Below are 17,574 nucleotides of genomic sequence, written 5' to 3'. Positions count from 1 at the left end.
AGCAAATGGCATTTAATACTAGTTTTGCCAACACATCAGCCAGCCTTCCAGGAAATAATGTGTCAGCAACATATGGAAACTACTTGCACGGGGGTTTTTTGGCATTTCTCTCTCAGCCTGGCATGGTTTTAACATTAATTGTAAAAGCCACTAATGCTTCTGTTTTAGCTGTTAAATTTAAGACAGAAGGGAACGTTAAATCAATGACAGTACGTGGTCTTCATCTCATAGAGGTTACCAAACCTCCCTCCCTAAGATCATGAGCTTCTACGTAATTTTTGCAACTAACAGGTTTACTTTGGACTACTTTTGGGCATGCAGCTTCATAATGTACAAGTTATCTTACTATCCTCTAAGTAGCAAAGAATAAATGCAAGAGCCACATATAGCAGCATGCATGGAATAAACAAATTCAAGAAATACACTTAGAAAGTTATTTGGAATACAGTAGCACCTTTCACAGGACATCATGGAAAGACACACCACAAACTACTTACCACAGTGAAAGCACGAGCCTCTGAAAAGAGTTGAGTTGAGGCTGAGTTAGTCATCAAAAGCTGTCCTCAGTGGCATAAATCAGAGCACAAGCAATCATTAAGGGGAAAAGAAAACAAAACAAAAACACAGAAGCCAGGCTACACAGAGCCCTCTCATGAGATTTCAGCTTTCAAAGATCCGTTCAGCCACGCAGCAATAAAAGGCTCAGGCTGAAGAATTTTCCTTGGACTCGCTGCCAGCATTGCATCAAAAGCTCCCTGCGTGCTAGCAACACGTCTTCAGAGCAGGTTTGACGAGGACTTCATAGATTTGACACATGATACTTGCAAAGTATTTTTCTTTAACACTTCACACTTTATTTACAATGAGGGACAAAAGCTCTGTTCAACAAAGTAAGCAACTGGTCTGTCTGGATGGATCAGGAACGAGAGGAGGACTCAACTCCCCTTTCTGTTACTGAAGGACCCTTAAGACTTAAAACACAAACTGCTGTTTTCATACAGCTGTGCGCGACCACAACTCAAATACAGAGCCAGACTACAAACTTACTCCATAGCAGCTGCGGTGTCCAGGAGTTTTGGCACAGTACCACCCATGCTGTCTGCACAGGGCTCCAACAAGGAGTGGGATGTTCTGAGCTCGCACTGCAAGATGCTGAGGATAGGAGAGGGGGGATGGGAAGAGGGGTGTAAAATATTGCCCCTGAACTCCAAGTCACAAAGAGAAGTGAACATGGACATGCAGATGTTTGCCGTCCCCACTGCTACTCTTCCCTTCTGCATCATGAATTAGAACAAACAGCTAGCTATACTAGAAGATACTTTTATGTTAAAAAGTCTGCAAAGCAGCTTGGACAAATTTCATTTCAGCCTACCTTAAGATAGCCTCAGGAAAGAACAGTTGTTTGGAAAAGTGATATTGCAACATGTCAAACAATTTTTCACTTTTGCCCTACAGAGCTAACAGCTCTCCCTCACCTTTTTTAACTGACATAAACCGCAGTCTGTTACTCCTGTCTGCTACAGGCAAGGAAAGATGAATACAGTGCTTCCAAAAAGCTGAACTGGAGACTTTGCGCTACTCAATTTAACCACATCATAGGTTTACCCTCAAAGTGGATAATTTGCCTTTGTACCTATTCACTACTGCCTCCTCAATTCAGCATTGCAGGAAAAGTAAATGAAAAAAAATGAAAAAAAGGAAAGCTATAACAACACTATTTTACATAGATAGTGTAAAGTTACTCTCACCCTCTACAAGTATTTCTCTCCCCAGGGTATAAAAGAATTGCAATAAATATGAACCAGTACATTTTAACAAAGTCAATTTAAATGTAAATTTATGAGAGTTATATTAAAATCAAGTCACCGTTCAAATCAAGACAACCTAGTGTTATGTGCTCACTGCCAGAGTCTTAAACACAAACCACTGGCTTTCGGTACAGAAACTTAGAGTTGAAGAGTTAAACATCTCCGAATAATTTCTTTCTGAATAAGAAACAGAACTTTCTCTCCATTTAATTTGTTCAGTTAAATGACTGGGTTTTCAAGCTATAAGAAATGAAACCAACTTGAAATCTCATAAAAGGTCACAAAATCAAAGAAATTTGAAAAAAACATCTCTAATACTTCTGGGGAAAAAAAAAAAGGCCTGGAGTCTAAGGTATAAAATGCCTTATCACCAAGAGGATGCAGCTAAGTTTTACAAGAAATTATACAGTTACCTTGTATTATAATGGAGAATTGATAATGCGCCATCCTTAAAAGAAGGCACAGCATATCAATTAACTCTATTTCCTACAGAGAAATAGATGAAAACTCTTATATTACCAAGACATCCTTTAGCAGATGTCAAATGAATAAAATGCTTGCTCTCAGAACAGGAAATAACTCTTTAAGCTATCCCACGTTCCTGGATGACAATCTCTACCAGTGAATTATGTAGCATTAAAGAACTTCAAGGTGTCAAATGAACTAATTTGGAAAATCCAAGTCTCCTTCTGTTCTTGAAAGAGTCTTGTGAAAATCACCTACATTGCAATGGGCTTCAACCTCCATCTAATGCAGCATACTACAGCTCTGCTGAGTTACCAATGGAAGATGACAATACTGGAAGAGACAGAAGTTCAGCCCTACACAGCTTGTCACTGAGAACCCATCTCAATGCCTCAAATACTGGCTGCCAGTTCAATGCATCACCGTGAGAAAAAAGCAGAGGGACAAGTAGCTGCAGACAGGTATAGCTGTCTGCAGGTTCCAGTCATCTCTCAGAACAAAAAAAAAACAAACAACCTCTCACACACAGAAATCAAACAGAACTAGAGCTATAAGCATGTATCCGTTAACCAGGGGGATATCCAATTTGAAAGAGACCCACCATTCCCCTCCCAGTACCACAGGCATTCTCTACTCACAGTGTCCCTGAGTGCTAAGTCCTGCGGCTGCTCAGCTAGCACATAGGACACGGCAGCTTGCCACCACCACCTCCAAAATAAAAACATCACCAGCCAAAAATTATGTGTGCAAGCCATATGCCCCCAAACTCCTGCCGTGCCATGCCTGTCAACAGCTCATCACTATCTGACCTTCCTGGATCCCTACTTGAAATTGTTATGGCTTGTTCATGACATCCAGGTTTTCTGAAAAGCTGCTCTCAGTCAACACAGAGCTGTGGGCAAATGTTTCTCCTTTACTACTCCCCACTTCACTCATGATAATCTCCCTCATGAAGATTAAATGGTTTCACTCTATTTAAATACAACTCAAACATATCCCTACAAGAAAAGAGATCACAAACCAATCTTCTGTCCTCCCTTTCCCCTTCAGAACAACACAGATCCAAATTTACCGTGTTTGACCCATCCATTCATATTTCATCAACTGATTAAACTTGTTCTACCTGCTTTCTTGGACAAGTTTCTCAAATTGTTTGCCTACCACTTCAACTGCTGGAGTCTTTTCTCTTGACTAAGAACGTTTAGGGGCGGTGCCAGAGCAAGCCAACTACACACGGCAGTGCTGGGCAGAGATGACCATAAAATTCTAAGAGCTGAGCCAACAGTCTGAATACGCTTTTCTCCTTCATCCAACTTAACACGCAAGCATTATAAAAGAGCCTTTTCCTTCAGAAGCAAGATTTTAAAATTTCATCTTAAATGGAAGGTACAGTAAAGCTCCTATTAAAAGTTTTCTAGTAGAGATATTCACTGTCACATTATCCTTTTTATTATCCACCTGTAAAGCACTCAAAAGTGAACACTGATCTCTTTAGTTTGATATTCCCTTTTCCTCTGAACCACCAGCAGATGACATGAAGGAAGAGGCTAGTCAACCAAAAGCACATCTGCCTTCCCCTTCTGGCATGGTGCCTGAAACAGCTACTTATTCAGAAATTTATTTCATTCATAATGAAATCCCCAAATACATGAAATCATGATAACATTTTGTCTCCAACTATTGGCTTGAATTATACAAAAGAGTAAGTAGCTCACTTCATACTAAAGTTAGAGTTGTAGCACTCACGCTGCTGGCAGGAAGATGCATTTTGGCACTGCACATATTTCATAACCATTTACTTAGGTGCCACCCCTCTAGGCCACATAAATCATATTGTAATACGTGATGTATTAATTCTGTGCTGGCCATTTGCAATATCATTCCTTTCTTTAGGATATGCAAACATGAGCTGAAGCAATTAACAGTAACACTGGCCCAGAGCATTGTACTTTGTGCTGAAATACAAATACCACACAACTTAATGAGAGTTAGGTAAATACTAGTTTGTTTGGGTAGCTGTTGCAACCTCAAGTATTTATTTCGTAGGCTTGAAGTTACGGGACTTATAATCACTTTCATTCAGAGTTCTCAAGTGTGAGGTTTCACACTGACACGTTGAAAAATTCACGTACTTGCTTAACTTGAACGTAAGATCTGTGTAGCAAAGTAAGATGAGGAAAGAAAATTGTCTCCCCTTTCGCAGCCAGGCTTATCTCAGCATGCCTTGTATGCTGCTTCATTCCCGCAATTTACAGAGAGCATTCAGTCACCAACGGAGCAAGGCTGTGACCTGGCCAATAACAGAACATAGTTGGGATACTTGGCAGAAAACCTGCGTTTGCATTATCCGGCACAAGAAGGGAGAAGCACTCTCTCCAGAGGGATGGTTTTAGCAGAATTCTTGGTAAACTTAAGGTCAGAATAAAATTGGATTAGAGATGCAGTCCCGCGGTTGGAGCTCCCATTTCTCTTCCAGACACAGGCAAGGCAGTCCTCTGGATTAATGTAAAGAGTGCTAGACATCTGAAGAACACCAGTACAATTGCCTTTGGCTTTCTTATTTAACTTTTTACATTTCCAGTCATAAACTTAATTTGGGAGTTTCAGTACTTGAGCTTTACATTCATCAAACATTTCCTTACCGCTGGAGTTCCAACCCAAACAAAAAGAATAAAGAATTAGAAGTTACCTGAATTTAACAAGCTACCCAGTTTGCAACAAGTTTCAAATTCCTACATGCAAATCAGTATGCTTTAGGATTATATTTCCTAGAGTTTAGCTAGCTAGTTTATACTGGACTTTGATCCACCTTAGAAGCTCTGATATCATGTGTAAAATTTTCTTCACTATCAATTAAATAGAAGAATCAGACCAATAGTCCTCCTTTAGGATACTCTTGTTCAGGATTAGCCTTAAATTATAGTCCTTTAAGTTACCAGATCACTGTACTATTGAGTAATTTTTTTTTTTTTTTGACTACCCAGGGAACTGTTTGAATCTCGGGGTTAAGCACATGCTGTTCTACTTAAATGGCAATATGCCAAATCCATTTAAATATTTAAACATTAACATCAAAGTCACTGGCTTCCAGAAAGGCAGTCATTAGCTCGGAGAGGTCAAATTTGTTCTCCAGGCAGTATCACTGAGAACAAAGGCCATTTTCACACTTTATGAAAGTGATTTCAGGAAGAGCTAAAAAGCATGGAAAAGTTTCTGGAGTATCCATAAACATTTCAGTGACAGACTTCTTTTCTTTGGAATAAGGACGCAGGCACATTATGTGTTTTTTTCCCCTTCTGGTGCTACAGATTCATATGTAGCGTTTAAAAACACTACTGTTTCACATTAGGAAAGTCAGAAAGTTTTAAAGACTTCATAGGCAATTTTTCCTTTGGTAAAACGGTGCCAAGGGCTTACGAGAAAAATCCAAAAGAAAATCAAAGCACCAAAATAATCTAAAAACTAAACACTGAGCTCACATCTACCTTTGTGAAATAAATTACAACTAAAAGCTGAATGTACAAGCACAATGTGGCTACAATTATTCTTCTTAATAGGTTGTACAATTACAGATATTAGTCAATGTTAGTTTGAGGAAAAAAAAGTTGAATTTGCCACTCAAGATTTCTCTGCAATTGTGCTTTTCTCAGACAAAATCAGAAAACAAACACTGAAAGGTCATCAACATTTAGGAGATTCAAGATTCTGCTGTACCATTACAATTCTCCACTCACAACGAAATAAGAAATGGGACAAATACGATCAATGCATTTTTACATGATTTTTTTTTGAGGGAGGGGGAGAACATCAGGCAAAGAGAACAGGGAAGGAGCCAGCAGGCTCTTTTGCAACTGTTTTGTAAGCCACTTTCTGCTACCTGGAGACCATGATTAGTCCTGAGATTGAGAAACCTACCTTTTCTACAGTAACTGGTTCTATATACACCTGACAAGTATAAATATAGTTTTATATGAAGCAATTGGTAGGCAAACAAACAAAGCCATCAAGAACACACTGCAACTGATTTTTTTCCTAGAAGTCTTTTCCTCTGGAACTTTACGAAGAGCTTGAAGCTGCCTATCTACAGGAAGCTGGCATTCACTGTGTGTTTATAAATAAGCAGTTTGTAACAGTAGCTTTACTCTGACACAAATCAGATATAAAGAAGCTCTAAATATAACTTCTGTGGATAATATGGAATGACCTCTAAAGAACCAGGCTTCTTTTATCAGTTACACGCATCTCATTACAGGTGGGACCTTGACCAGAAAGGCCAATCCCAAAGACCTCCGTTCAGCTTCCACATTTTCTTCAATAAGAAAGATAAACAGCTGAAAATATCGGAAAGCCGATGATGGAGTGACCTTGTAGAAGACAAAACTCTCCCACTTACTATGCACTGAAAATAGATCATTGTGGGGGGGGCGGGGGGGGAAACACACTAGACAAGCTTACTATATTTAGCTGACAACTTACCTACCGGGTACTCCACACAAGAGTAAAGCTGGAGGTGTGCCCACTTGCCAAGCTGTACAGCTGAAATGTCAAGCTTCCTGCTGGAGGAGATGCTCTAACCAGTGCAGTTCATTACTTTCGGTCTTCTCAGTTTTGGGTACATTATGGTCACTCCTCTCAAGGCTCCACAGCATTTACTTGTCTAAAAAGTACATTTTCACCAATGTGTGTTTGTGACTACACATCACTGTAGAGTAAGGTAAGCTCAACAGTGCAGTGACCTATGGGACATCAACAGTTCAGCTTTCAGAAGACACTGCTATAAAGATTATTGGGCGTAGAGGGAAAGAATTACAATACTGATTGCCACCAGGCTAGGAGAGGCAGAAAAAGCTGTATGTTGGAAGAAGTTCCAGGCACCCCAACTAATCTGGCAGGCATCACTGCTCTGTGCTTGAAGCATCCAGATAACAGGCTACAGGGCAAGCAGGGAAACTACTAGTCCAATACAACAACAAAGCATACTCAATACTTTTCTTGCAAAAATAATTGCTAAAGCTACAGTACCTCTTTCAGTAGAGGTAGCTTTTAGAAAGACTTCAGAAGGTCTAATGATACAACCTCCTCATCCAGGAAACTGAAGACAGCTGCTATTCAATTATCACCTTGCAACTAAGCTATTAAATGAAACACCAGCTCAAGTTTGCTGCAATTTGGAACCAGATTTACTATCTTGAGTGTTGAGATGCCCCACTATTACAGCAGAGAAGCACAAATAAATATTATCCATGTCCAATACAGCCACTGTGAAACCTACAATAAGTTTGTCACTTGCTTCATGGTATTTGACTTTGGAGTCCATTTGCTGAGCACAGCAGGACATTTTATGACATGAAGCCTATGGCACACAAACCCAAATAAGTTCAGGGCAAGGAAAGAAAGGTAATGATGATTCTTAACCACATAGAGAACTGCTCAGATATCTTGATCTGTGTGATTGTGTAATAAGGTAGAAGCAAACTTTTACCACAAGCAGTATACATAATGAAGTGGATAACACCAAGAGCCTTTACAGTCTCCTGAGAAAACTGTCAAGCTTACAAGGTTTGAATTACTCACTACTAGAATATTACGGAGCTACAGAGGTTGAAGAAGTCGCCTTAGGTGAAGCAGTGCTCCGCAAAACTCCAAATGCATATCAGAAGATAGTACTCATTAGATGAGTGGGTGCAGAGTAAAAACATTTATTCTGCAACTACAGATTTAAGCATGCTGAAATAAGTGAGCTTCCTAGCTGCTTGGCTAGCCTCTACCATCTTTCCAGGCAGCTACTGAGAATGCAAATGGCAAAAGGCATCCAGCTGCCGAAGGCCGCCAACCCCTGCCAATTGCAAAACCAGCTATTACTATCTCCTGGCATCAAGGCTCTAGCTGATTATATTACTGTAGTAGGAGACAACACTCAGACAATTCAGTTTCATAATATTCAGCTATAACAATTCCTGAACAGGTCCCATGGACAGTTTATAAGCACTAAACAAAAGAGAGGAAAGAGATGTATTACGGGGGCATCTGTAGCTTTGAGATGCGTTTATACCGAGTTATAAGTAAGGACACAACCAGAACTAATATCTGTGAGGAGTTCCTTTCACTCACAGAAAGCTTGCAAAGGAACAACCCCATCGATCCACCTGTAGATACAAACTTGACAAAAATCTCATGACCTGCAACTGAGCATCAAATAAGTTTACCCTCAGTGCATCCAAAAATAGCGCATGATAAGTGGTCTGTTATGTGAGGGAAAACATTGCTTAGAAGGACAATGCTGGCAACAAATTTATTAGGTTGAGCCACATGTTATGTGATAATGCTGCTCTATGAACTACAAATCCTATCAGCAGCCTTTCTTCCAATACTTCCCTGCTTCTGGTAATGGAGACTTGAAAAGGATGGGATTTCAGAGATAATGAAAACAGCCCATGCTCCACACTGCTTGAGAGGTAAGAAAATAAAGTGCTGTAAGCCTAAACAAGGAGTAAATCAAATAAACAAAATAGCATTATCTGTAGTGGAAATCTGCAGCAGAGTTTAGCTCCTGCAATCTTACACCTGAAGCATGCCTGCAATGACATGATATCTGGTAGAGAACATACTCGAAAACAGGCAGGGGTCCAGATAGTAGAACTAGCACCAAGAAACACCAAATTTCTACAGACATCTCCTACATATCTATAATTCAATAAAACTGTTGAGTCAGCATCAAGGGTGTCTTGCAGAGGCAAAACCTGCAGACAAGCCATGCAATCAGGCAGCATTGCAACAGGGGAATACCACCATCAACATGCTTCCCAAGATTAGATTATAGTCAAGCATAGACTAATGGTTTCGAGATCCTTGACTGCTGCTGGAAGAAAAGCAATAACCAGTGTACAGATCAGATGAGAGAGTGCTGCAATAGATGGACACTGCTTATGGAATCGTTAGGCCAGTACATCCAGAAGTGGCCTGCATCAAGCAGCCATAAACAAGTAGTACCAGAAGTGAGGTTTACACTCCCATGCACCATTGTTCACGTGGACTCAGTGGAGACAGCATCAATGGGAAGCCCTTCACATGATTAGGTAGTCAGCATCAACAAAGAACCCACAGGACCATCAAGAGCTTTAGCTATGAGTCATAAATAATGTACACACAGGACTGAATGATGTTACAGCAGCCTTTCAGTACTTAAAGGGGGCCTACAAAAAAGCTGTGGCAGGGCTCTTCATCAAGGAGTGTAGTTATAGGACATGGGGGAATAGTTTTAAGCTGAAAGAACGGAAATATAGATTAGGTATTAGGAAGAATTTTCCTGTGAGAGTGGTAAGGCATTGGAATAGGTTGTCCAGTAAAGCTGTGGATGCCCCATCCCTGGCAGTGTTGAAGGCCAGGTTGTGTAAGGCTTTGAGCAACTTGCTTTAATGGAAGCCGTGGGAGGGGGATTAGAACTGGATGATCTTTAAGGTCCCTTCCAATTCAAACCATTCTATGGTAAATTCAATAACTGGACAGTGCCTTGATGCTGTTAAAGAAAGTTTTCTGTTGACTTTTAATTTAAATGTTTAATTCATGTTTTAATGTTTCTACAAATAGAATTTCCTAACATTGAGATGCATACTGCATATCAGTTTTGGTTTTGGATCAACATCTTCCAACAGGAATACCTACTCCAGTTATTTCCAAATATTCATGGTGAATGAGTTTGCCACAAGCTGTATTTTTAACAGAGCAAATTAAAGGCCAAGACAGACACAAGAAAACTACCAGTATGGAATACTGCAGCTACACAGTAGTCACACTAACTAACACAGAACTCAATACACCAAAATTAATAAAATAAGCATGAGAAGCAAAAAAAGGGGAGGGAAAGCATATCCGATTTTGACTACTTCAAATAAAACAATCCTTCATGCTTCTCTAAGACTGGACAACCAGTTTACAAGTGACAACTGTCTACCATAGCTTTTGCTCCACAGACTGGAAGCCGTACTGACCACCACCCAGCACAGGTTAGGAGAACTCCAGAAACCTTAGATAAAGCTTACACAAACTTCCCAGTTTACACATTGTACATATGCTGCTTTTCTGCAGGATAATTACTTATCCAGCTACCTGTACTTATAACCACAAACCAGACTTCCAATTTATCATCATTTACCTACATATCACTAGAGAAAGTCAGGCTTCCTGATAATTTCTCCCAGGAAACTTGCGGATTTTTTTCTCAAAACTTAAAGTTTAATTCTAAGGACGTGACACTCCCCAACCTCAACAGGATGAAAGGACAGGCAGGTCAAATGGGAGGCAAGTAAACCCAAAGGGGGCATATGGAAATTTCTCACAGCAGGTGCCAGAAATCAAAGGACTGCAAAGCACCTGCAGTTAGAACTATCATCTTTTCACAACTTGGAGCTGCAATAAAGAGCTGGGGCCCTGAACAGCAACAGGATGAATTATCTGGTCATCAACAGTATAATTTTACAGGCAAGGGGTACCAATACCCTACTTCAGACCAATTTCCTTTAACATCTCTTTGCATTCCATCTGAAAGATCACAGTGCCAAAACCCAAAACTGGATACAATTGCCAACTGACTTCTGTAGTACCCTCGCCTGTAATCCTTAAAATGACTCACTGGCCATTCTAGTTCAAGTTACTTCTTTCCTTGAACAAAGTTATTTGCAAGAATATCCAAATAGGTTACAGACTGCCATCCATGGATATTTTCAAGGCTCAGACCCTGCCATGGCTGGCCTGATCAAGCACAGGCAGTGGGCCTGTTTTGATGTGGAGGCTGGAAAAAGTGACCTGCAAAAATATCTCCCAGCCAATCAGTAATTCTGTAAATTAAAGAGTTTTTTAAGGAAAAATGCAAACTCAGAGAAAGTATTCTGCAACCAATTCCTGGCTCCCCTTTTTACAGTCACATCACTGGTATTTCAAGCATCTCTAATAATTACAGTAAAGGAAATACTTCACTACCACTAAAACATTTGTATCAGATATTAATAACAAGCACTTCAAACTCTACCCAAGAACTGATGACTCTTGCAGATCAGGCATTAACAGGACACATGCTATGCACAAGCCTCAGTTTAAAAGTGGTCTCACATCATGGTCTTGAAATACTACAATTACCTTGCTTTTAGCCTTCTCAAGTTAAGAGTAATCACATTTGACTCACTAGGAGCATACAGGATAAACACCAAGAAAAATCAGAGATACAGCCTGTTTATTGTGAGAATGGGTACACAAACCATATCTACTGGAAAAGTTCATAGCCTTTCTTGTTTCATAGCAGGTTATTTACCAGCCCATATTCTTTACCACAACTTTGTTGGACTGCCTGTTGGCATACCCATCTTTAGTTCCCAAACCCTCCTGGAATGGGGTTTGGGAACCCCATTTCTACTCCTGCTTCCTCAGTTCTTCAGACAAGATGATTCACTCGGCTGCAATTCAACATTAGAGACATGACCAGTTAGCACATCTCCCCAGGAGCCTGATGCAAGCCACTTCTGGATGTACTGGCCTAGCGGTTCAAAGGAGGTGAACAGAGGCAAATCAGAAGTATGTAATCCTCCCAGTATCAAACACTCACACTCACCCAAAAGTACAATCACACTCATTCAGGAGTACAGTGACTAGAAGGATTTCTTTTTTTTTTTTTTTTCCCCAGTTGTGTGGATTTACAGCTGATCTCAAAGGAAAAAGGAAATAATTTCACATGGATGTTGGCTGATGCCATCAAACTAAACAAACAAGTCCAGGGTACACTATTTGGACCTATTTTGACCATACATTGCCAGATCAGGGGAAAAACAGAGTTACTTAACATAGCCATAAAAATATTTTTAATAGTAATGAAAATTCCTCCTTCAATAGCCCCGTTGTCGCTTGAGAAAGGCCTGTCCACCCTGTCAGTCCACTACTGAAGTGAATGAGTAAACAGCAGGGAAACTGGGTCTGGAAGCAAGGTTTTCTCATTTCTTGCTGTAAGAGGCAGTATACAGAGTACACAGTAAAAGGTTTTGGAGATACTTAAGAATATCAGCCATTAGAATAAAATGCTACACCACAAACTTTCAGATTATTTTACCTCACCCTCAGGGAGCTTGCTGTACAGCCGATGACCACTGTCACTCTGAACAGAAAGACAACCACCACGTGCACATTTAGTGGGGTCTGCTCTAGGAACCAGTTCATCAAAACCCAATGCGCGTTACAACACCTTGACTCCAAAGTGCTTTGCATGTTAGTTTCATTTCCCTGCAGAATTCCCACATTGTGTGGCAATGTGGTAATTAAATGCAAAAATGAGCTGGTGTCCATTTTTAAAATCGATATTACAGATTGCAAAAAGAAAAATAAGTTGTGAAATCTCTAAATATTTGAACATGGCTGAGAGCACACTGGCAACTCAGTGTTTAGATTGCAGTAAATCGGCAGAGCCAAACAAGGTTAATGATAAAGTCAAATAAAGTGACAGGGGAACAATCTAAATGGCAATGACACAAACTGGACAGTCAATACAAGCAGGCGATGCACAGATCGCATCACAGCCATCCACTAGCAGCAGCTTCGCTTCTTCCTGATGCAAAAACTAAACAGAACACCAACTGAAGCAGTCTGAGGTAAGTTACGTCAGTGGAAAAGTACCAGAATGATTAAGGATTAATGCAATTCATCCAAGGGAAGAAAATGTAAATTAGATAAAACCACTGTTAATATACAAGAAACAGAAATCTACTGTTTGGTGGAAAGTTAAGTGCTGACATTAGTAATGTATAAAACCAAGACTCATAATTAGTATTATTTTGTCACTTATAGGAAAAATAAAATTATCCAACAGCACTGACTGTTTTTCAAGTAATAAACTATACCTATGCAAAGTCTATGTACTTTACGGAATAATTTCAGTGACGACAGAAAGTAGGAAAGCAGAAAACAACTCTTCGCGTGGATCTATCAGAACAACTGCTCAACTGCCGTGTCAACAAAACATCTTCATACACGAATTAGGAAAAGGAACAACCTCCACAGTGCAAGTACTCCCTCAAAACGAACTAGACTGTTATCATTCTCATTTTTATGTTTGCTTAAAACAAACTGTACAACAGCCAGTTACACTTCGCAAACACTGAAGAAGCACTAACTCTTTGTTTCCCTCTGCACAAGAAACAAAGTAAAGCAGAATAAAGAGCATTAACCTTGTCTAGCTTTCACTCTAGACTACTGTAGTCTGAGTAGCAGGTTCCACAAGCTCGGACAGTAATCCTCTGAATTCATAGGATAAAGGTAACTTCAAAAGGGTTTGATTTTCCTAATTAAATGGTACTATCAGCATATACTATGAAACTGAATGAAGAGAAGAAAATTCCTTAAACAAAGACTTCTGTGCAGGCAATCACTTCAGAAGCTTCTGTGGGGTCATACCACATGTGATGCTTTCACTCATATAGGTTTCTCTAAAAAACAATCAATCATGATACAGCAATGGCACACTTCAGCACCTTATAAGAATATGTAACATGCCGCATTTTTATATATAATGTATGCATTTATACATGTATAAAATGCATATTTACATATAAAACATATGTATGCTTTAATTTTTATAGATATAAAATCAGTCCCACATTGCTAGCTAGCTAATCTGCATTCCACAGTTTCTATTACAAGTCTAAGTAATTATTTTGCTAGATTGCTGAGATAATTAGCTACTTGACATAATAGATTTGAGTTCAATGCTAAATCCTACAATTAAAAAGAAAATAAGAGGGCCTCCTGAAAAGGCGTAATTTTTTGTAACAACCTACCTCTGTACAAGAATCTGGGCTTTTCATAATAAAAAAACCCCCCACTTCTTCCATATTTGATTGTAGATAAAAGTTTGAAACCATAAAGTGCAAGAGTTACAAACAGGAACCCCAAATGTATTAGAGGTGCCATTACTCTTGCCAATACTTGACTTTCTCAAGGCCTTTACATTGCATCACAGCCTCACAGCTGAAATCAATAACTCAGAAGTGACTAAGTAAAACATTTGAAAACCAGGAACAACAACAATAGGGCTTTCTATTTAGTGAATCTGAATTGTTCAAAAAAGATAACATAAAACCAGTTTAAAGGTGCCAGCTACTAAAAAGTCTGACATTTGTTCAAATATTTTGAAGTTATGGAATCTTTACACATAGAATCATGTTTACCCTGGATGAAAAGCAATGCTAGGTAAAGTTTTGGCACCAGAGTTAGCAGATTATTACCGCTATTTTAGCCAAAGTTCTGAGACAGCCTGATCTCGGCCAGAAATCAGAACTCTGCAATAGTCTAGAAGTGACTGTCTGAATTTTAAATACAGCCTCGTTACCACCTGTACAATTAAGTTCCATAAAAACAGAGCTCAAAAAGCAATCTATTGCTCACCCACAATAATTAGCATTAGGAGAACTCAGTCAGACCCAGTGTCTGGTATGGAGTCATGTGAGCACAATGCATCGCTGTAGTTCCACAGCGGCACAGTGCACGTCACAAAGAATAAACAATTCTTAATACCTGTTTTAGTAATCCAGACAGTGAGCTGTGCCACATTGTTTATCACCATCCATTCCGAGAATCTCAGTGATATAAATCAAGCACGTTGAAGCTTTTCTGTTCCCACAAAAGTTGCCTTATATGAAAAGCTTAACTCTCCTCGCTTTAGAGAGAGAGGTATTACTGTGTATTGAGTTCACTTAGAAAATTAACCATAAATATCTATTCATTAGTGTAAGCATCTCCTAATTTGACAGACTTGGTATTAAGAATATTTTGTATTTCAGATACCTTTAAACTCTTGCCAACCTTATAAAGCCTAAGCAGCTACCAATAGCGATTTATTTTACATAATCCAGTGAAAGTCACGTATCTGCCACAGCGTGAGACTTCACCTTTTAGACAAGCCCCTCAGGTGGGGTTGGGTTACCCAGCTGTAGCGTCCATCACACCACAGGCACAAACCAACCAACCTGCCAAAACTGACAGAGCCACTTCTTAAGTAAGAACCCACGTACCCCTAACCAGAAGGGGACGCTTGGTTCTCCGCTCTGACCGTGAACTAGAAAAACACCAGGGGGGCGAGGAGTGCAGGTGGCGTGGGGGTTTGGCTGCTCCGAGGGGAGCGTTTGCTGGGGCTCTTTTCCCTTCGTTTAACGTTAAATACCCGCGTTCTCGCCTTGGCGCAAAGGTATCAAGTTTAAGCCCGACGTCCTTCCCAAACAGCGGCTCTCCTCTCCTCGCCAATCCTGCGTGGTATAAATAGCAGCAAGCGGAGGAGCGAGTGTTAAAGATACTTTTCTGAACCCTCCGGAGCGTTCGTGCTCCGGCGGCAGGACCCAAGCGGCCCGGGAGCGCAACCTCAACCGCGTTTTAAACGCGTCAACCGCGACTCCAGAGTCCCACTACCGAGAAAGCTACGCGTAGCGCCCGTACCTTTAAAAACACAGAATAATAATTTAAAAAAAAAAAAAAAAGGCAAACGCAGACCTAACGCCCCGAGGCTCACGGACACCCCCTCCCCAGCCCCCGGCGCGGACCCCTCGCCGCCTCGCCCCCCATCGCCATCTCCACGCGCGGAATGGACCCAGCGCCCGGCCCCGCGCCCCCCTCCCCGCCCCCGTCCCGCAACCTGCGTCCCCGGCACCGACCCAGCGCCGTCCTAGGACCGATCTCCACAGTCTCAGCGCCCCCCCCCGGGACGCGCCCCCTCCGTGGGCCGCACTGAGCTCCCCTCCCCGCCCCAAGCACCCAGCCCCGTCCCCGCTCCCCGTTATCCGGGCGCCGGCGCGAGAAACTCGCGCTCTTTCAGAAGAAAGAAAGAAAGAAAAGAAAGCAAGAAGTCGGTCCTTACGCCGCCGCCGCCGCTCGCAGCCGGGTTACACCGAGCTCCCCCGAGCGCAGCGGCCCCGGGGGCGGCTCCTCTCCTCCCCCCCCCACCTCACCTGCGGCCCCGCGCTCACCTGGCGCCGAGCCGGGCACCGCCCCGCGCGGGGAACTGGGTCAGCGACTAAAAATACCGCGCGGCAGCGAGGAGGGGAGGCTCCCGGCCGGCCGGGGCTCCGCCGGCAGCGGAGAAACCTCCCTCGGCCTCCGCTTTGAAGCGCGGGGGGAGGAAAGCGGAGCGGAGCCCTGGCCCCGCCGCGCCGTCCCGAACGAGTGACGGGAGAGTGTTAGGGGAATGAATTCGCTTAAGCAACAATAAGGGTGACAAGAATTGTGAGAAACGCTTGTTCACTGGCAAGCACAGAGTCATAAAATAATCTGGGTCGGAAGGGACCTCAAAGATCATCTAGTTCCTCCCGCTAGCTCAGGCTGCCCAAGGTCCCATCCAGCCTGGCCTTGAACACCTCCAGGGATGGGGCAGCCACAGCTTCCCTGTGCCAGTGCCTCACCACTCTCATGGTGAAGAATTTCTTCCTTATGTCTAGTTTAAATGTTCCACTCTCCAGTTTATACCCATTGCTCCTAGTCATATCACTCAAAGGCTTTGTAAACAGTCCCTCCCCAGCTTTATTGTAGCCCCTTTCAGGTACTGAAAGGTTGCTATAAGATCTCCTCAGAGCCTTCTCCTGGCTGAACAACCCCAACTCCCTCAGCCTGTCCCTGTATGGAAGGTGCTCCAGCCCTCTGATTGTCCTCGTAGCCCTCCTCTGGACCTGTTCCAACAGCTCCATCTCCTTCTTATGTTGAGTGTTCCAGAACCAGACATAATACTCCAGATGGGGTCTCACAAGAGAGGAATAGAGGGGCAGAATCCCCTCCCTTGACCTGCTGGCCACACTTCTTTTGATGCAGCCCAGGACACAGCTGGCCTCTGGGCTGTGAGCGCACATTGCTGGCTCATATCAAGCTAATCATCAACCAGCACCCACAAGTCCTTCTTTGCAGGGCAGCTCTCAAAAATTATTGAAAAGGAAAAAGTCTTCAAAGCAAAGGTATTTGAATTTTACAATTCAGCACTCAGTTGGATGCTGTTCTAGAAAAGGCAAACCATCTTACAAAAGCAGTGGATATACATACTAGTTTTAGACAAAGAACCATGTAAGTCCTCAAAGAATGTTTATTTAGGTTATACAACCATGTCTGGAGACTTCCTTAAGGTTATCTCATGACCTAAGACAACTACATCTTACAAGTTAATTAAGCATATTAATAAATTCTTTCAGCCCTGCAACAAGTTGTTTCTCGATCTAAAACAGCTACATCTTACAAGACAATTAAGCACGTCAATAAATTCTTGCAAGTCTAAAAGAGTGTTTATTTCAGGTTA

General features: G+C 41.7%; 1 protein-coding gene across 1 annotated transcript in view; it reads right to left on the bottom strand.

Annotated features, from left to right (window-relative positions):
* Positions 1–15,952, bottom strand: part of LOC138720380 (microtubule-associated tumor suppressor 1 homolog) — a 35,436-nt gene extending 19,484 nt beyond the window's left edge. The window contains exon 1 of the mRNA XM_069856567.1: positions 15,934–15,952. The gene's annotated coding sequence lies outside the window, so the exon portion shown is untranslated. The remainder of the gene's footprint in view (positions 1–15,933) is intronic.
* Positions 15,953–17,574: the final 1,622 nt, after the last annotated feature.

This window comes from Phaenicophaeus curvirostris, chromosome 4, assembly GCF_032191515.1.
Source record: "Phaenicophaeus curvirostris isolate KB17595 chromosome 4, BPBGC_Pcur_1.0, whole genome shotgun sequence".
Taxonomy (NCBI): domain Eukaryota; kingdom Metazoa; phylum Chordata; class Aves; order Cuculiformes; family Cuculidae; genus Phaenicophaeus; species Phaenicophaeus curvirostris.
The sequence above is the reverse complement of the archived record's forward strand: the minus strand, read 5'-3'. Positions and strand labels throughout refer to the sequence as shown.